A 22,562-nucleotide genomic window follows, 5' to 3' on the forward strand; every position below is an offset into this window, starting at 1 on the left:
TTCCCATTTTAAGTTAGTTATTTTGATTTATTTATGAATCAAGGAGTGATTTTATAATTTTTGTTTTCTTGAAGTGGCTTACCAAAGGTCTTCATGCAGCTGACAAATGGCAAAGCAAAGATTTGAACCCAGGCCACTGGGCTTCAGAGTTTGTTTCTGCTACCACTGAGCTGAGCGGCTCTGTTAATTTGAAATCTGCCAGATCAGTTTTGTGGTCTTTATATGTGAACGACATCTTGTATGTATATAAAAAAATTAGTAATACATATTATCTCTCAACACTCTTGATAGTGTAGAGCTTATGTCTAAAATACACTAGTTTTGTTTTGTTTTGTTTTTCTTTATTGTAAGGAAGACAACAGAAAAAATTTTCCCTAGTTGTTTTTAGGGGAAAATGACTTAGAGTATATCTCTTTACTTTTCCTTTCACATGCATTGATTATTTTTCATGCCCTTAAATAATTTTTAAAAAACTTTTATTTTATGCTTAACATTTCTCATTTTTAATGTACAATCTACACTTGCCAACCAATGAACAGTGTGGATGAAGTGTCATTTGCTCAACTATTGTCATGTGGGAACTCCAGCTTTCCTGGATTAGAAGGCTACACTTAGGCATGCTTATCTCTAGCAAGCAGTGCCATTTCATGGCTCTGATTGTCTGATGTTATATTATCTCCCATTAGACTACTTGGTCTTCTGGCTTACTTAGAGATTCAGAAATAGTGAGTTAAGTGTTAAAGGATCAGATATAAAATATTGCATTTGCACGACTTTTATCTCTAGTGTGGACTAAATTCAACAATTTGGGGGTTGGTTATTTTTGTTATTTTCATAAATAATAATTTTTCCATAATACAATGCTATTCTAATTTTTATTATTATTGACATAGAGATTGGAAGTATCTGAATTGATGATGATTGAAAATTTGGGAAATTTGTCTTACAATATATTCCCACAGATTTGGGATGGCTACTTTTATTTATGTGTTTGTTTATTGATTTATTTTCCATGACAGTAGAAGCTCTGAATGCTAGGGTTAAGTCAGAGAGTAGAATTAATCCAATACCTTTAATATCTGTATCAATATCTAGCTAGCTAGCTGTGGTATTAGACTGTATATTTAAGATGATAAATGAATATACATAATATATAGCTGGCTATACTATTTTTATTTTGAAGGCAAAGCTTATGATGAATAGTGCAATCATATCCTTCCAAATTAATTTTTATGGACAAGGCATTTAGAAAAAAAGGCCTGTCACTTGCACCAGCCCCTTCCATATGCCTCACCTTCTTTCCACACACATATTCAACCACTGCTAACCACTCTTTATGGATTCAGGCTTATAAATTTCAGTTTTTTGGCTTTTAGTACTCTTGCATTTTTTTTTACTTTTTCAGTACTGCTGTGCATATTTTAATGGGAATTTAGTTATGTCGCCCATATAGCTTGAAACCTAGGAGTATTTTACAGATTGTATAGAATTATTTAAAATTCAATCTTGTAAAACGGTTTACCCTGACAACTTCAGATCCTGGCACATTCCATTGATGTTATATAGGAAGCTACCTTATTTCCATGGTTAGGAATTAAGTCAGTTCCAGCTTTGGAGTGTTCCATTTAGATAACATGTTTGTCTTGTGTAGCAGGAGCTCCCACTGATGTACACCTAAGCCAAAGCTTCCTTTCTACAATGTACACACAACTTTTTCCATATTTATTTCACATAACAGAACAGGCTCTAGCATATGAATTAGGTCTACCATTTAACTTTGAAGCACAACATTTCTATTTAGGCCTCTTATTCTTTGATGTCCTTGTGTATGTACTTCTTTATGTACTTATTAATTTATCACACTTGGGAGAAATATGTAAATTCTCCTGAATCATATTGTGTTGACCCTCAAGTTTCCCTTTAATTTTTAAAGATGTAGTCATGACTCTCTAGCACAGAATTTTTAAAATTAATTTTTATTGGAGTATAGTTGATTTACAATGTTGTGTTAGTTTCTGCTGTACAGCAAAGTGAATCAGTTATACATATATGGCATGAACGTTTACCTGTTCCTTAACATATTCTGTCACCAAGTAAATATTATAGATATAATATGATACATCTGTCCTAGTTGCTTTAGAAATTTGTGGATTAAATAGACATTCTTTGGGACTCTCAAGTGTGATTTTACTGAACACTCACAAAATATATTAAATAGGATGAGAGAAATAGAGATAGAGATTAATAAAAACTCAAGTAAAGAGTAACTCTACTCTGAGAGTTTAGAACAACTGAATGGTACAAGGAAATTTTATTTTTAGAGGTAATCCCTGCATTTGCTCCTGGTAGATGGATTGAATTTGAATATATGTCAGTGCCAAAAATAAGGCATTCCAAGTTGGTGAAGGGTTGATGACAATGGAAATACTGTGTTCAATATGCCTCATATTATATCATTTATTCCCTTATTCACTGAGTAGCGCATTAGAGATACATAGCTAAAATAGACACAAAATTATTATGCCTGAGATTTTAAAAAAATTGTATATTTTCCCTTTGTGTTACCATTTAAAACATATTTTTAATGGTGTTCTATGTTCAGATGTGCTTAACAATTGTCATATTTATTGAGAACAAACTGAAAACTCTCATAACAAGTAGCCTTGAAAAATGTCTTTCATAATCAACTGGCTTATCCCAGATGGTCAATTATTGTTTCTCTAGTCTATTTGGTAATGAATACTAACATGTACTTTGTTTTTATGTTGTTGTTATTTCTTTTTTCATCTTGTGTATGAAAAATTACATGTAGACAAATATTTTATGTCATGTTACATTTGTCTGGGCCTATAGCACACTTGAAATATAAATGTCAATTTTAGAAGATTTTGTTAGTGATACCGTAAGAGTTAATGACAGTGAAGAACATAGCTGAATATAATTCATTCCCAGAGTAATGTAGAAATATCATTGTCACGGTTGAAAACATGTCCTTGTAAACTCCACGGGAAAAAAATGTTGATCAAACCTTAAGGGAAACTAGATTGTCTCCATTATAAGTGGTTCTGGGGAAACAAATTTGAAATGTACACACTTTGTTCTACTGGGGCTTTGAATAACTCAACTGAATATTTCAGAAGAAGCCACAAGAGTGTTAAGAAAGGAAACTAATGCATGGTATAAGCCAGGCAAATCAAGGGAAACAGTGCTACATCATATGTTGTTTTCTCTGTAGAAAAATCCAAATGGGACATTCAGATAACTGAGGCTGAAATTAATTTTATAGGCATTAACATTTGTGGGTGTTTCACACATGCAAGTACAGAATAATTCGTGTGATGGTAAAGCAAAATGTGGGTATCAAGAGGGACATAAATTGAAACTCACAGATCCTTACAATCAGTCGAATTTTACATCAACTTTGTTTTCATTGTTCTTAGAAAATTTATACAGTGCTTCCCTACCAAAACACGTTACTTAAAATAATAATAAATATTTTTAGTCTAAATGGATACTAATATAACATTGTTCAACCATGTATTTAACTTCAAGAAGGGTCGTCGTACTGGCATACCTATAAGAATTTGCTTTCCATTCTCCACATTTTTGTGCTGCTTTGTAAAAGTAAAACATGGATTTATTTTAAAAATTGTTCAGTAAATTTAAGAGGTTAAGAATTTAGTCTGAAAAAATATCAATACTCACCAGAGAAAGTGAATCATGTACTTTAAATGTTATTCAATGTTTTATGTATTAATCAATTAAGAAAAAAAAACACTGCTTATGAAAAATACTGTAACATCTTGAGCATTAAATCTGATTTAAAACCTTTTGGTTTGGATCATTTGGTTTAAAATCATTTGGATCTGTGATCAGAAGTATTTGTTTATTAAACAAGAATATATCTGTAAAACATTTAATATGAGCAAACTGTGCTAGAGATTCAGACACTTTTCTAATCCTCTAAGGTCTTATAAAATAAAATGTACATGGTATTCCAAAGGTTGACCTAATTGTGTCAGTTATAGAGCAACTAGGTCCATCTCAATATGGCCATAAATTTTGCAACTCATAATGTGTTGTGTACTTTGCGTTAAGTAATAGAATTCACCTTAAAATTTCTTATATTATAATTTATTTTATTGAAATTCAAAAATGTGGGTGTTACCAAAAAATTCCAGCTATAAATCACTTGCCTAAACTGTGATATTTGACTAGGTGATATTAAGGGTCTTTTATATTTGAAAAATTTCATAACATAGTATATCTCTATTTTATAGCAATACACTATTCCAACTTGATTTTAGTTTTAGTTTAGTTTAGTTTTTTTTTTGTTTTTTTAAAAATACAGGATACTCTTTTGATGTATTTGTCTATATTTCCTTGATGCTTTGTGCTCACAAAATGATTTTCTACTACTAAAGTTTCTTTTTCCTTTTAGCATTTGTAGATGCTTATGAACAACCAAATATGGAGCCAACAAAAATATTGCAAATACTGGACCATTAAGCAAAAAAAATGCTTGGCCCGAATATAAGACCAAGATAATCTAATGACTATCAGAAATGTATTTTCCACATCAGAAGCTAAACTAATAGACTCTGAGGTTTTGAGAATGAGCTGTATGTTGGCAAGAGAGGACATCATCTGAAAATATGTAAGGGTTAAGAATAAGTTACCTAGCAGAGCCAAGGTCAGTGCTCACCAGGTGTCAGTCAGCCACCCTTGGATTTAGGTCATTGGTTTTATTTCTTTTTTAATATCTTAGGTTTTTGGCTTTCTTTTTGTCTTATCTCAACTTTCTGTTTATCTTATTCTCTTCTTTCTCTTTATTTGGATTATTATTTACATTAAATTTTTACCTCTACTTGTTAAAAAATTATGCAGTCTGTTATTAATATTTTATTTAGCCTATAAGTTTTAATAGGTTTATTTAGCATATGAAATGAAAAGTGATCATAATCTCTAGCATACCTAGATCACATCACCCACCTTAGAATACTTTAACTTAGGTTTTTTTCTTCTGTAATATATATGTTATTGTTGTGATGCATTTTAGTTGTATTGTGTTCTTATATATTGTATTGTTTAAAACAGCCCATGTTTGCTTAGAATTAACCACCTATTGCCATCTTCATTGTTTATCATTCCCTCTGTCTTGTAGAACTTTGTGCCTAAAGAGTATTTTGAAGTATGCTTAATTAAGCTTTATTTTTGGAAAACTCTGTCTATTTTTCCCCATTTTTATCTACACATGTAATATATGGAAATGACAACGACTTAAAATAACTGAGACAAATATAATTCATAACATAAAACTAGAAAACAATTCCTATCAGAGACAAGATATCAAAAATTAATAAAGTGTGAAGAAGGAAATATAGATCAATGAAACAAAATAGAGAGTCTAGAAACAGATCAACAATGCACAGTAACTTGTTTCTAACAAAGGACAAAGTCATCATTGTAATTGGGTGTGGAAATAATATAGTTCTGGGTTATTTGATTACCCATGCAATTTGGGTGGATTACATACCTACATGTGAAAGGTAAAACAGTAAATCTTCTAGACAAAATTGGATGGAAATATATTTATGGATTTGAATTAAATAAATGTCTCTTAAACCTGATAGTATTAATTTACAATTGCTGTTGTAAAAATTACCATAAACATAGAGGCTTAAAACAACACAGATACATTATCTCACAATTATGGAGGTCAGAAGTCCTAAAATCAAGATATAGGAAGGATTGTGTTCTTTCTAGATATTCTAGGGAATAATTTGTTTCCTTGTATTTTCCCAATTCTAGTGGCCACTTGTATTACTTGGCTGATGGCCACTTCCTCCACCTCCAAAGTCACTGGAATAGAATCCTTTAATTTCTCTCTCTTTCTCTGACCGCTTAAATCCCTCTTATAAGGCCACTGATTATTTTATTGGGCCCACTGCATTATCTACAATGATCTCTGCATCTCAAGACCCTTAACTTAATCATATCTGCAATTTTTTTGTACCATAAGGTAGCATATTCACATATTCAGGAAATTAGAACGTGGACATATTTGTGGATGCCTTCTGGTCTCTAAAGATTTACATCCATCTACATATAAAATGCATTCATTGTATCCCAATATCCCCAAAACTCATTAAAACATTGACTCATAATCCAAGATTTCATTTAATATTCATCAGCTCAAAAGGCTTAAATCTCATCATCTAAATCAGATACGGCTGAGACTGTTCCTGGGACAAAATTCCACTCCCTATGTGGGCTACAAAACTAGAAAAAAAGTAATATGCTCCCAAAATACGATGGTGGGACAGGCAAGGTATATGCAAGGTATAGACAACACCCTTTCAAAAGTGAAAACAATGAAAGGTAAAAGGAGTCACTTGTCAAACAGTTTTGAAGTCAGCCTAGGCTAACAGTGTTAAGTTTCAAGGTTTGGTAATAATCTTCTGTGGTTCATGGGTCCATGCTCTGGCTCATGGTTTCACTCTTGGAATCTCCTTCCTTTTTCATGAAGATGGCATGTATTTATATCAAAGAAATTTTATTCATCTGTTTCCTTCCTGTAGAATTTTGGGAATCTTATAGACTTCTTTTGTTCTTCTTTACATTTTAGTCCATGATGGCAGTGTTTCTGTTGGTGTAGCATTTGCAATAACCCTGTGGGTTCCCTGTTTATTTCAGGGGAATTCATTGCATTGGGCAAAAGGCTCCTTCACAGATCTTTCCTGAATAAGCCTATCTCCATTCCTGGTTTCTATGTTGATGTGGCTGAGGGAATCCATGAATCATATGTTTAATTTTTTCAAAGAGACTTTTTGTAACTGGATAATCATTTGACCCTTCCAAGATACAAGCCAAAGATGTCCAAGCACACCCCAGCTTTGTGACAGCAATTGTCCTAATTTTACCATCCTTTACAGTTTGGATAAACTGAGAATTTTCATTATCATCAAGCCATGGCTGCTTTTTGCTTAACAGTTCTTCCCTCCTTTTCTGTGTAAGCAGCATTTTACTATAAGCAGCAAGAAGAAACTAGATCACACCCTTTAGAGTTTTTTTTGGAAATCTCCTCAGTCAGATATCCAAGTTCATCACTTACAAGTTCTACCTGTTATATAACTAGAGGTTGTAATTCAACAAAGTAAGATTTCTCCCATTGTATAATAAAGATTCCCCTTCATCCAGTTTCCAATAACATATTTCCTTCTGAGTCCTCACCAAATGCTCCTTTAATGTCCCTATTTTTTACCAAAAGTCTGTTTATGCTGATGTAAGTATTCCAATATAGATTTTTCGCTACCATGCACCTCACTTCCTGAGATCTCCCTAGCAGAGTTCTTAATGCTCATATTTTTGCTAACAGTCTGTTCAAGTCAAACAAAGCTTTTTCTATCATGCTCCTCAAAATTTCCTCATGCTCTACCCATTACCCATCCTAAAGCATATTCCAAATGTTTAGATATTTATTACAGTAGCCCCACACTTCCAGGTACCAAAATCTGTATTAGTTTTATATTCCTACTTAACAAATTACTACAAATGTCATATCTTAAAAAAAACCACAACTTTATTATGTCTCCCTCTTATAATGACCTTTGTGATTACATTTGACCCTTCCAGATAGCCCAAGATAATCTTCACATCTCAAGACCTCTAAATTAATCTTAAATTAATCACATCTGCAAAGCCTCTGCAAGTAAGTAATATATTTATAAGTTGCAAGGATTAGGGTGTGATTATTTTTCTATTTTGAAGAGGGCATTGTTCTGCCTACCATATAGCCTAATTATTAGAATAATTATGAATAAGAGGGGATACATTCAAATTTATTACAAGTAAGAATTTCTGTTAATCAAAAGACATCACAAAATGAATGCAAAAGAAAGAAACCAGAACATGAATGTTCAATGCATACACCGGATAGAGATTCACAGCCAGAGTACACAGAGAACTCTCACAGATTAATAAGAAAATACACAGATCCTTCACAAAAGAATATTTTCAAATCAGAAACAAGCAAATAAGAACCACTCAACATCATCAGACAACAGGGAAATGCAATTTCCACTTTGAGATATCCCTGTATACCCACCAATCTGGCTAAAATTCAATGGTTTGATTGTCAATACAAAATCTAGGACTTTCATATTTTGTCATTTATTTCACTGTGGATTTTTTCAATAATTTTTCTTTTTAAAAAATGTTATATTAAAATATTTGTCTTGATCACTGTGGAATTTGGAGTCCCAAAGCTTCATTTGCATCTCTCTAAAGTACAAAAACAGTCAAAACCAATCAATAGTAACAGAGGTGAGAATACTGGTTACCTTTTGGGAAGGTGGTATTGATCAGAAAGAAGCCTATGGGTGCTGGAAATGATCTATATCAGTACAGTGGGTGTTAGGTGTTGGGTGTATAACTATGAAATAATTCATCAAACTGTTCAATCTGCATACTGTATAAAATCTATGATTAAAAATAGGTAAAAGAAGTAATTGCTGAGAAATCTCCATCTAAGAATCTGAATATTTAAAAAAATAGTTTTTCAATCTCTCTCTTATTTCAGTTATCCATTCTATATCTCCAAATAAGTTAATCAGAATTTTCATGTTTCCTATGAGGGAATACAATTATATTTTAGCTTACCTTTACACTGAGAATGTAGAACTTTAATCATATTTCTGTGGGAGGTGGTTTCTATTAGACTCTAAAACTTGTATGGGCTCTGTAATTTGTTTCATGTTCCCGACTTCTAACAAGGTCACAGAAAACAAAACTCAAAATTTCTTACAGTGAAAATTGCCTTTAGTATTCTTCTTGCTTTGTAATGTTATTGACCTCCCTTAGTTCCTGGCATCTAAGAAATTCTTACTTTCCTTACACTTTATCAATGCATTTAAAAATAATTTTTAAAACATGCAAATATATGTGGTATAGATTGAATTGTGCCCCCCCATTCATATGTTGAAGTCTTAATTCCCAAAATCTCAGAATGTGATTGCACTTGGAGATAGAGCTTTTAAAGAGGTAAGTAAGGATGAATGAGGTCATATGGGTGGGCTCATATCCAATATGACTGGTATACCTCTAAGAAAAGGAAGAGATACCAGGATTGCGTGCACATAGAGAAAACACCATCTGAGGACACAGTGAGAAGAAAAGAACAACCAAGAGAAACCAACCCTGCCAACACCTTGACCTTGGACTTTCAGCCTGCAGAACTGTGAGAAATAAATTTCTGTTGCTCCAATCCAAAAATCGGTGGAAGACCTAAATAGACATTTCTCCAAAGAAGACATATAGATTGCCAACAGACACATGAAAAAATGCTCGTCACTAATCATTAGAGAAATACAAATCAAAACCACAATGAGGTATCACCTAACACCGATCAGAATGGCCATCTTCAAAAATCTACAAACAATAAATGCTGGAGAGGATGTAGAGAAAAGGGGACCCTCCTGCACTGCTGGTGGGAATGTAAATTGATACAGCCATTATGGAGAACAGTATGGAGGTTCCTTAAAAAAAATAGAAATAGAACTACCATACAACCCAGCAATCCCACTACTGGACATATACCCTGAGAAAACCATAATTCAAGAAGAGTCATGTACCACAATGTTCATTGCAGCACTATTTACAATAGCCAGGACATTGAAGCAACCTAAGTGTCCATCGACAGATGAATGGATAAAGAAGATGTTGCACACATATACAATGGAATATTACTCAGCCATAAAAAGGAACAAAATTGAGTTATTTGTAGTGAGGTGGATGGACCTAGAGTCTGTCATACAGAGTGAAGTAAGTCACTTCACTCTGAAGTAAGAGAAAAACAAATACCGTATGCTAACACATATATATGGAGTCTAAAAAAAATGGTACTGATGAACTTAGTGGCAGTGCAAGAATAAAGACACAGAAGTAGAGAACAGACTTGAGGACACGGGGGGAAGGGAAAGCTGGGACGAAGTGAGAGAGTAACACTGACATGTATACACTACCAGATGTAAAATGGATGGCTAGTGGGAAGCAGCTGCATAGCACAGCGAGATCAACTCGATGCTTTGTGATGACCTAGAGGGGTGGGATAGGGAGGGTGGGAGGGAGGGTCAAGAGGGATAGGATATGTGTATGTATAGCTCATTCACTTTGTTGTGCGGCAGAAACTAACACAAAATTGTGAAGCAATTATACTCCAATAAAGATGTGGGAAAAAACCAAAAACAAACAAAAAGCAAAAAAAAAAAAAATTCTGTTGCTAAAGTGACATAGTCTGTGGTATTTTGTTATGTCAGCCCTAGAAAATTGATACAACATTATTTTTGTTCTTTTGAAAGAAAGAGGCGTTTTGACTAATCAAGTGCTTGATTTATGTGAAATTATGGAGTTTCCGTTTTGATAATATAAATTTACTCTCCAAGCCTTACACTGTGATTGTGCTGAGAAAGGAAGCAATGACACTGTCCAAGAGGATGAGGAAGGGAAATCATTATCCACTGACCACAGGATGGCAGTGTGTGAAGCTTTGTGTAAATGTAGTGTAAGACACTGCTCACTCTGTTATATAATTAATCCTTAATATTCCCCATAATAGACAGCAAGATAATGACGGCAGTGTCCATCGATTAGGTATTCGATTTCCCCTTAGGCATATGAGTATATTTATAGCAGACTCATACTACTACACTTAAATTAAAAGGAATAAAGTTCACTGTATGTACTCTTAAAAGACCTTCTTAAGTTCTTTGTTTGTTTGTTTGTTTTATGCCTGCCATGCTATAACAGCTAACAGAGAGCATTTTTATGACAGTTAAAGACTAGAAAGATAAAAGCTCTTTCTCTGATTCCATTTTCCTCAGGGTTATCCAAATGTAAGATTATTCAAAATAAACGCATTTTTAAAACCATAAACATGTTTCAAGAAAAAAAAGGATACAAGAACAAGTGATGATTGTTGATTGATCAAATGGCAAGCAAAGATTGAGAGGCAAGAAAATGAAATAAAATTTAAGTGCTTGTCTCAGTTATATTTATATAAGATGTGTGAGAAACGGAAAAGTGAATGTTTCAGTTTTTAATCTATTAAATGCCAGTGAACCTGCACATCTAACTTTAAGTTATTTATTCTATTCTCAGAAATAATAATGTCTTTTCAAATGTCTTCAATTTTTCATCCATGAGATTAAATGTAAATGTTCTGTTTCATAGAAACATGTAAACCAGAGCCTGCGTTCTAAGTTCAATTAATAGTTTTTTGGTTTGTTTGTAGAAGGTAATTCTTCTGTAAACAAGGAAACTGAAATTTTATGCTGTACCTAATTTAGTGGCTATCTAGGTAAACATGTGTCATTCTATATTGTTTCATAACCCTTTCAGTTCATACAAAAGTAAAATATATAAAAGATTGTGCCCAATATTTACGTATACAACTATGAATTGGAAAGTATCTTGTCAATATCTAAGGTAAAGTAACTTTCAATTTTCAGAACAAAATATTAAGATTATAGATAATTAGATAGATAGATAAGTAGATACATAGATGGAGGCATTCATAGTTCCTTTTGTAAAGTTATAGCCAAAAATATTGTGACTGAGATAATAATTTTGCCTGAATCTTTTGCATACATAAATTCTGGATTACAAATATTCAAAATATCACTTTAAAATAACATGTATTTCCTTGAATGATTATGATTCTTTTAAATAATAGCTAAATATTCCCTAATTTAATAGCATTCTAACCCTCAAGACCCCAATGTAAGTTCGATAGCTCATACTATTTATAAGATGGCCACAGATGTGTATTCTTCCCTTGTTCCAAAATCACAATGCAATTTAACTCATCTCAGCTATCAATTAAGTACCTCCTGATTAAATACAAATAATAAAAGCTTTGCATGTGTGCCACTTTTGAAATACAGTACATAATAACAAGAGAACTCTCTCTGTCTTACACTCATATATACACAACAATTTTATAGCATTTAAAAAATGTTCTGTTGATTTGGATATCTGCTTTATTTGAGGTTAGCCTAAAACTATAAACTGATAGGACTAGTGTAAAATTATACTATAGATTCTTGTCATTATATGAAGGAAAAATGAAACCAACATGTTAAATGTCATCATTATATCTTTTGTGTAATGCTAGCTGCTGTAAAAAGACTGCTACATTTAAACAGTTTAGTGTGACAGTTTTAATCATTGCCCTCATTACAGCCACATGAGGTTCTGTGGGTTTTCAGCAAAGAGGTAAGAGGTGAATTCTGCCCTGTTCAGAGTTGGAAACTGCCATCTACATCACTTGACCTACAAGGTAGTTTTATGCATGAACATTCAGCTGATGGAGCAATGACGTGCTGGTGCCTGGGACACAGACTTGACATCATCCTCAGCTTAGACGTGAAACACATCACTTCTGCATACTTTCCATTGCAGCAGACTAGTCATTTGACCCCGACTAAAGGCAGGGGTGTGAGGAGGAGAAGGTCGCGGCTGGGAAAAGTAGTTCCTGGTTAGTCAGTTGTTTACAGGAAAAAATTATATTCTATGGAAAAGAAATGACAATTTTTGGTGGACAATTAGTGTCTGCTATAATCTGCCCTCTATTCTACAAATATCCTAATGTGCCCATCGTTTTGTGTCTAGAACAATCTCAAACTCTCTCAAAGGAAATACCCCAAATCCCATTCAATCAATACAACATTCACTCATTCCAGAATCTCCAAACATTCTCTGTCAGTTCCAGATGGGTTTTTCTGTGATCTCACAAACTCTGAACTAAAATACATACCCCAAAACGAGGTGAAGGGATAAAACAGAAGCACTAAAAAATTTCAATCCAAAAGAGAAACATGGAAGACACAGAAATCTTTTGTCCATAAAATGGGTGAAATCCTACATATTTGATCATCAAATCTTCTGTCTTGAAGAAGAAATGGTTTCTTAAATAGAACATGATCTGATCTCTGGGAGGGACTCCCCTGTCCATGGTCCCTGGAACCTAGTTGGGAAGCAAATAACTTTCTTGTTGATTATTTCTTATGATCACTATTCTATTTGCTACTTTCTCAGTTTGAGGATCCATAAGTTATTTTGGCATTCCCACAGAAAATGGTGGTTTTAAGATAGGTATTTCATTGGCAATATGTCATTCCTCATATACTTCTGGGTCTCTTCCTTATTTGCTTCCAATCGTTTCCACATGACTGGAAACATACTCAAAGTTATTTTCTTGGCACAATTACTAAGACTAATTTGTTTGTCATTTTGCTGCAAAGCCTCAATTCTTAAATTAATGGGAGTTAATTTGAAGACTGAAAAAAAGCTTGGATGGAAAGGTAATAGCTTTAGTCTGAACTTTAGGCAGCAGTGAGTTTTTATATTTGACAGAGAATTCTGAATAGACCTTTATTTTCAAAGGTTTTTTGTTTTGTTTTTTAAAGAAACTTAGACTGTTTGGGATCCACAAAGCTTTTCCTTTTACAAATTTTTGAGTTTTCAAGCATTGAGAATCTTCCTACTTCCTTTCAATTCTGCTCTTGAATATAACAACTATCTTTTGAGTTTTCTTCTTTCTTGTACAGGTATTCAGGTTATAATGCAACATACTGTGTTCCTGAAAAACTTTCTATTTTCCAAAATTAAGTGGGAGTTGAAAAAACTTTGGCAGAAAAGACAGGCTAATCAAAATGTTTGTGGCTTTGTAATCAAAACAGTTATACTAATTTTTAAATTTGTTAAAAATATAGCAAAGTCAAAAATGTTGTAAGGTACTAATGATAAATTTTTTTGGTAAATACATTAAGTTCATTTAAAAATTTTGGAAAAGGTAAATTGATGGAAATAGATGCAAAGGATTGAGAAAACTTAATGTGACAAATATTCCAAGATCTTACATTCCATGTGACAAGCACTACAAAACACATGGCCAAATGAGTGAAGAGAAAGAAAGTGGGTTGAAGGGGTATGATGAATAACTTTGCATTTCTGCTATATCAGCTTTGTTAATACACTCTGTAGTCAGTTACTATCATTAGGAGTTTTAAGATATTAACATGCTAGAAAATAAAAATTATTATCCAAATGTTTTCTACATTATATTGACATCACTCCCCTATTCATCATTTATATATGAGAGAATCTACATAACAGAGACACATGTTTGAGCAGAACATTTTAAATTTTAAAATTTGTATGGAAACACAAAAGACCCCAAATAGCCAAAACAATCTTGAGAAAGAAGAACAAAGCTGGAGGAATCACACTCACTGACTTCAGACTATACTACTAGGCTACAGTAATCAAAACAGTATAGTACTGGCACAAAAAACTGACATATAGATCCATGGAACAGGATAGAAAGCACAGAAATAAACCCACACAGCTATGGTCAATTAATCTGTGACAAAGAAGGTGAGAATAAACAATGGAGAAAAGACAGCCTCTTCAATAAGTGGTGCTGGGAAAACTGGACAGTTACATGTAAAAGAATGAAATTAGAACATTCTCTAACATCATATACAAAAATAAACTCAAAATGGATTAAAGACCTAAATGTAAGACCAGATACTATAAAACTTCTAAAGGAAAACATAGGCAGAATGCTCTTTGACATAAATTGCAACAATATTTTTTTGGATCCACCTCCTAGAATAATGGAAATAAAAACAAAAATAAGCAAATGAGACCTAATGAAAATTAAAAGCTTTTGCACAGCAAAGGAAACCATAAACAAAACAAAAAGACAACCTATAGACTGGGAGAAAATATTTGCAAACAATGCTACTGACAAGTAGCATTAATTTCCAAAATATAAAAATAGTTTATACAGCTCAATATCAAAAAACAAGCAAACAACCTAATCAAAAAAAAAAAAAAATGTGCAGAAGACCTAAATAGACATTTCTCCAAAGAAGACATATAGATGGCCAACAGGTATATGATAAAATGTTCAATGTCACTAATTATTAGAGAGATGCAAATCAAAACTACAGTGAGGTATCACCTCACACTAGTCAGAATGACCATCATTAAAACGTCTACAAATAATAAATGTTGCAAAGTGTGTGGAGAAAAAAGAACCCTCCTAAATTGTTGGTGAGAATGTAAATTGGTGCAGCCACTATGGAGAATAGTATCAAAGTTCCTTAAAAAACAGAGTCAACATATGATCCAGCAATCCCACTCATGGGCATATATCTGGAGCAAACTCTAACGAGAAAAGATACATGCAGGGACTACCCTGGCATTCTGGTGGTTAAGATTCCATGCTTCTACTGCAGGTGGCATGGGTTCGATCCCTGGTTAGGGAACTAAGATCCCACATGCCACACATGGTGCAGCCAAAAAACAACAAACCAAAAAAAAAAAAAAAAAAGAGAGAGATAGAGAGAAGATACACATACCCCAATGTTCATAGCAGCACAATTTACAATAGCTAATACATGGAAGCAACCTAAATGCCTGTTGACAGATGAATGGATTAAAGAAGATGTGGTACATATATACAATGGAATATTGCTCAGCCATAAAAAAGAATGAAATAATGCCATTTGCAGCAACATAGATGAATTTAGTGATTAGCATATTAAGTGAAGTAAGCCAGACAGAGAAAGACAAATATCATATGATATCACTTATATGTGGAATCTAAAAAACGATACAAATGAACTTATTTACCAAACAGAAATAGACTCATAGACATAGGAAACAAACTTAGGTTACCAAAAGGGATAGTGGGGAGGGGCGATAAATTAGAAGTTTGGGATTAAGATATACACATGACTACATATAAAATAGGTAAACAAGGACCTACTGTATAGCACAGGGAGCTATAATCAATATCTTGTAAACTTTAATGGAAAATAATCTGAAAAATAACAAATATATGTGTATATATATATATATATATATATATATATATATATAACTGAATCACTTTGCTGTATACTTGAAACTAATACAACATTGTAAATTAACTATATTTCAATAAAAATTATATTAAAATTCAACTATAAGAAAATAACACAATTATACAAAATGGACAAAAAAACCAGAAAATTCCCCCAAAGAAGATATATGGATAATGAATAAGTGCATGAAAAAGTTGCTGAACATTATTTGTTATTTGAGAAATGCAAATTAAAAACATAATGAGATACCACTGCTCACCAATCAAAATGGCTAAAATACAGAAAACTGACAATAACAATTTCTGGAACAACAAGAACTCTCATTCATGTGGGTGGAAGTGTAAAATGGGACAGCTACTTTGCAAGACAGCTTGGCTTTTTCTTATAAGGGTTTAAACTTACTATATAATCCAGCAATCTCACTCCTAGGTATTTACCAAGTGAGTTAAAAGCTTATGTTTATGCCAAAGCCAACTGGAAGCAACAAATATATCCTTCAACAGGGGAACAAACAGCAATATATCTGTGTGATGGAATACTATTTATCCACACATAAGAATGAGCTTTTGAGTCACACAACGTGGACAGATCTTAAATGCATTTTACTAAGTGAAAGAAGTCAGACTGTATACTGTGTGATTCCATTCATATGACATTATGGAAAAGGCAAAGCTGTAGGGAAGTAAAACAGATTAGTGGTTTCCAGAGGTTGTGATGGGGAGAGTTTGACTACAAAGAGGATTAAAAAAGTTATTTTAAGGTGGAGGGACCATGGTGTGGTGCTGAGGTGGTGAATATATGATTATGTACATTTGTCAAAACGCATAGACCTGTACATCACAAAGAGAACTCTAAAGTGTGCAAACTCAAATTCAAAAGTAAAAATGGAAAATCAACCAAACAAACCACAAATACATACACAAAAACTCAATCTTGGATAGAATGTAAATTATATCATAAATGTATGACACAATGACACTAAAGGGGATGAGAATAAAAACAGGAGATGACCTAAGAAGAAACTATGGAGAATGTTGGTTTGACTAGAAAGTGTAAGGCTAAATAAAGACAAAGGGAACTAACTTATCATAAGCACTGTACTCCACCTGGTATTTTATAATTTTTTCATGGAGATTAGACATTAACAAGTTTAAAGCTGCTTTACATGAATACAAGGGTTGAACAAATAAATGGATGGTGGATTGTAGGGGGGCAGGTTTCTCATTGTCAAAGAGTGAACTTTCAAGTAATCAAAAGGGAAAGGCTAGAATGATCCTGTTTTACCGGATTAAAGTTGGAAATACACTGTGAACTCCTGTTTAGCTTAATATTAGTACAATTAGATAGATACAGAAACAATTATAAATATGTATGTAGTATTAGTGTCCTGTTGCTGGTGAGGCAAATATCACAAAGTTACCATCTTAAAGCAACATAAAATTATTATCTTAAAGTCCAGGAGATCAGAACTTCTAAATCGGTCTCACCAGGCTAAAAGCAAGGTGCCATCAAGGCTGCATTGCTTCTAGAGACTTTTAGGAAGAATAATACCCTTGTTTTTCCAGCCTCTAGAGGATGTCAACATTCCTTGATACATGAGTCCCTTTCCATCTTTAAAGCCAGACACGATATTTTTAAATTACCTCAATCCCATTCCTATTCAAATTTATTCACATTAAAATAATGAAGTCTACAAATTGGCAAAATATTTAAATAATACTGTCCATTCACGGTTGGGAGAGAATATATAAGAATTAAATGCCATTAAGAATTGTTGCTGTTGGTACAAACATTCTTGAAGGAAACTTAGGGATAGTACTAAAAGCCTTTTAAAGGCATACAACATTTAATTCAGATATTCAGCGGGGGAATTGATATTAAGAAAACTATTTCATTGTGTGTGTATATATATATATCACTTCTTCTTTATCCATTCATCTGTCTCTGAACGCTTAGGTTGTTTCCATATTTTGGCTTCTCTGAATAATGCCACAATGAACATGGGTGTGCAAGTATCTCTTTTATAGATAGTGATTTTATTTCCTTTGGATATATACCCATAAGTGGGATTGCTGGATCACATTGTACATCTTAAATATATATATAATTTTTATTTGTCAATTATACCTTAACAAATCCGGAATTAAAAAAAAAAAACAAAACTATTAGAAAGTTTTAAAAAATCTGTATGTAAGAACTATATTGGAAAGGAAAGGTTGTATTTTTAATTTATTTTATTTTTTTTTTGGCTATGTCAGGTCTTCATTTCTGTGCGAGGGCTTTCTCTAGTTGTGACAAGTGGGGACCACTCTTCATCGCGGTGCACGGGCCTCTCACTGTCGTGGTCTCTCCCGTTGCGAAGCACAGGCTCCAGACGCGCAGGCTCAGTAGTTGTGGCTCACGGGCTTAGTTGTTCCGCGGCATGTGGGATCTTCCCAGACCAGGGCTTGAACCCGTGTCCCCTGCATTGGCAGGCAGATTCTCAACCACTGCGCCACCAGGGAAGCCCTGGAAAGGTTGTATTTTATGCAGCATTATGAGAGTGGTGATACTCTATGCAGCCACTAGGAGAGTGATTGGCATGAATGAATGGTTTGACTCATTAATTTCCTCCCCACGTAGGTATTTTGTTTTGTTGTTTTTTGCCCATCAGTTTTTTTCTAGGTGGTTGTTTCTGTTCTTATTGTAAGTTATAGTATTCTCAGTAAGGTCTATTATGGAGCGGCAGTAAATATAGTGCATGCTGATGAAAACGTAAAAATATTTCGGTTAAAAATGTCTAAATATGTGTGTCTTAGTCTCTTACGGCTATCATACACCTCAGAATTCTTCCAGCCTCTACCCATTACCAGTTCTCAAGCCACTTCCATATTTTACATATTTATTATACCAGCATCCCAGTTCCTGTTACCAAATTCTGTATGTTTCCTATGGCTGCTGTAACAAATCCCCACAGATCTGGTAGGTAGCTTGAAAAACAACAGAATTTTATTCTCTCACATTTCTGAAGGCAGGATCCTAAACCAAAGTGTTGCAAGGTTTCACGCCTTCTGGAGGCTCTGTGGGAGAATCCATGCGTCATCTCTTCCAGGTTCTGGTGGCTGCTGTCATTCCCGGGCTTGAAGCCACATCATTCCCATCCCTGCCTCCATCTTCACAAAGCTTTCTCCTCCGTGAGACGAGAAAGGATACATATAGCCTTGCCCTGAATCCATGCTCCTACATATTTTCAATGCATTTTAACTTCATCCTATTGGAAGTGAAGTTTAAAAAATAAATTTACAGTTATGCACTATATTTATTTGTTTGATTTTGATTCACTGAAGTTATGCCAACATTAATATTTTATTATCAGCTTGGGGAGAAAATATTTAATTTTTGACTTCATTATGAAACCCAATCGTTTCGCTCTGCACTTTTGAAGGGACTGAAAATATTCACTGTCATCTTTTGTTGCCACCTCCAGCAGTAATTCCCTACTATTTACTTATTGATCTTGCCTGAATGAACTGCCTACATATTTTCCATATCTGATACTCTTCTCAATGTAACATTATGTCACTTCCCAGAGGTGCAAGAACAAGCAATTTATTTTCCTTTAAAATTTTCACTCTAAAAGAAACCAAAAACTTGTCACAAGTTGAAGGCAAAGGGCAGAAAGATGCTTCAAAACTGTGAGGTGAGCCGGGGGGAGATACGGCAGAGTGAAAGAGCTCAGACTTTGAAGTCAGACAGACCATTAGCCGTGGAGCGTTGGGCATATAGAGAACTCTCATGAGCTTTAGCTTCCGCAACTGTAAAATGAGTGTGATTATCCAGGCAATGCACATGACTTTTATAAAGGTACTCACATTCCATGTGCATGTGTTAATGTTGGTTATTTATCGTTACTGAGGTCAGGTATAGAAATAGCCCAGCACAGGACCTGGTGTGAAGGTTTTTTGTTTGCTTTTGTTTTTGTATTTTTATTTTATTTTTCCAGTTATATTGAGATTTATATCTATTTATAATTGCTACAAAGCATTGTGTAAGTTTAAAGTGTACAGCATGATGACTTGACATATTTATCGTGAAACAATAACCACTAAGTTTAGTTAATATCCATATCATCTCATATTTAAAAAAAAAAGAAAAAAGATTTTTTTTCCTCGTAATAAGAGCTTTTAGGATCCACTGTTTTAACATCTTTCAAATATGCTCTACAGCAGCATTAACTATAGTCATCATGTTGTACATTACATTCCCAGTACTTATGTATCATATAACTGGAAGTTTGTACCTTTTGACCACTTTCATCCAGGGGTAACAGGTGGGGGAATTGGATGAAAGAAGTTTGTTAATTTTAAGCAGTATCTGTTATTAACTATGGGGTAGGATATTCTTCTTTATATCATGACAGCCTACAGTAACAACTCCCAAATCTCAGAGACATAACAAAATAAAGGTAATCTCATTTCCATGTTACAAGTCCGTTGTAGAGAACCAAGGTGGCCTCTGCTCGTTGAGGTCACTCTGGGACCTCAGGGACCCAGCTAGTTGGAAGTTCATATTCAAAACCACTCACAGGACTTCTGAAGCAAGATGATGAGAACATGGTGACTTATTCCCTGGCTTGAAAATCTCCACTTTAAAATGGCAAATACTACTTCCAATCTTGTTTTATTGCCTGCACAAGTCACCAGGAGAATGCCTAATTTCAAAGAGGATCCGAAAGTACAATCTTGTCACATACCAGGGAGAGAACAAGAATATTTGTATCCCGCTCTCATGTTTAATTCCAAACATATGAGTAAAGGACGTAGCAATTAGGCTATGATTTCTCACTAATCAAATCCCCAATATTTGTAAAATAGAAAAATGTTGAAGTGGAAATAACAGAGTGGGGTTTACTAGAATACAATAACAGCAACTTTATGAAATTTTTGAAATGTACTGATATTTTTCCAACCCCATTTCAAACCGTAGGAGATTTGACCAGGATAATACACACACATAATGAGAAGATACAAAGTTATAAGTGTTAAAATGAAATTTTCCACAGATAATTTACTGACCTTGTAGGTGTTTATTCAGTGATTCATGAATTGGGCAACATCCAAGCTAGCAGATAGAAAGGAGCTCCAATAAGCTGTAGAAGGTGAGAGATTTTTACAGACCAAACTGAACAGAGATAAGGAAGACATACTGAGCATTTGCTGGTTGATTAAAACAAGGTTACTTTCCTTATATGGAGCAAAGGGAAGTCTTGGAACCAGGTCTGGTAACTTGTGTTGAGCAGGTAAGCACTGATTGGTTGACCTAGGGCTTCCTTTTCCAAGATAGTGGAGCATAGAAATTTAGTTAAGTTGTAGGCTGCTGACATAGCACTTGGCATGAGGAACTCCATTTTGAGGCTAATATGGTTACTTTAACATAAGAGATGCAAAAACAGCAATCTGAGAAACTAATACCTGGCAGTGAAACCTAAAGAGACATATTATAAAATATTTATGAAACAATTATATGTGCCAGACATTGTCCTAGGGTGACATGGAGATAGTAGTGAATAAAGCAGACACAAAACTCTATTTCTCACATTCCAGACACATTTGTTAATGTTGGTTCTTTAATAACAAAAAAAAAAAAGTCTGCCTTTTTGTGGTATGAAAGAGGCATTCCAAACCAACTTCATGAAATTTTTCTGGTGAGTATGAAGAGTATATCTGAAACTCAAGTGCTTTCGAATTTTGTGATAGTGAAGAACAAATCTGATTCCATATTGGATTCATTTATTTTACTTTAACCTTTGTATTTTATTACTTTTGCTACAAGTTAATGACTAAAGGAATGTTGCTGTAGCTTAAAGTATACCTAATGGCCCATTTCTGGGAACTCTGCTTCCCATGCCTGAGTGTTAAGCTAAAATACCTTTGTTTAAGCTCCCAGGAAACATCCTGACTGGGCCCACCTGTGAATGGCTGCAGGAAAGAAGAAATTAACACCTCTCTTCCAGAGTCTGGCTGGAACCAGGAAATATTTGCAGCAACTTATTGCCTTTTTACTTTACCTCCTCACCTCCCCCTCTTTCTTCTATGAAACACACACACACACGCACGCACACACACACACACACACACACACACATGCAAAACAGCATCCAAACCCAGGCAAGATGGTTCTTTGGGGCACTAGTCTACCATCTTTTTTTTTTTTTTTTTTTTTTTTTTTTTTTTAAACATCTTTATTGAAGTATAATTGCCTTACAATAGTGTGTTAGCTTCTGCTTTATAACAAAGTGAATCAGTTATACATATACAATATGTTCCCATTTCTCTTCCCTCTTGCATCTCCCTCCCTCCCACCCTCCCCATCCCACCCCTCTAGGTGGTCACAAAGCACCGAGCTGATCTCCCTGTGCTATGCGGCTGCTTCCCACTAGCTATCTATTTTACATTTGGTAGTGTATATATGTCCATGACAATCTCTTACCCTGTCACATCTCACCCCACCCCCTCCCCATATCCTCAAGTCCATTCTCTAGTAGGTCTGTGTCTTTATTCCCGTCTTGCCACTAGGTTCTTCATGGCCTTTTTTTTTTTTTTTTTTTTTTTTTTTTCCTTAGATTCCGTATATATGTGTTAGCATACT

General features: G+C 34.1%; 1 long non-coding RNA gene across 1 annotated transcript; it reads left to right on the forward strand.

Moving 5' to 3' along the window:
- The first annotated feature begins 3,861 nt into the window (after positions 1 to 3,861).
- On the forward strand, positions 3,862 to 22,223 carry LOC309623297. Its single transcript, XR_014241310.1, has 2 exons — positions 3,862 to 18,150; positions 18,452 to 22,223. It is a non-coding gene; the product is annotated as an uncharacterized lncRNA (long non-coding RNA).
- Positions 22,224 to 22,562: the final 339 nt, after the last annotated feature.

The sequence above is a fragment of the Balaenoptera borealis genome (genome assembly GCF_965194805.1).
Source record: "Balaenoptera borealis genome assembly, chromosome: 2".
Classification (NCBI taxonomy): domain Eukaryota; kingdom Metazoa; phylum Chordata; class Mammalia; order Artiodactyla; family Balaenopteridae; genus Balaenoptera; species Balaenoptera borealis.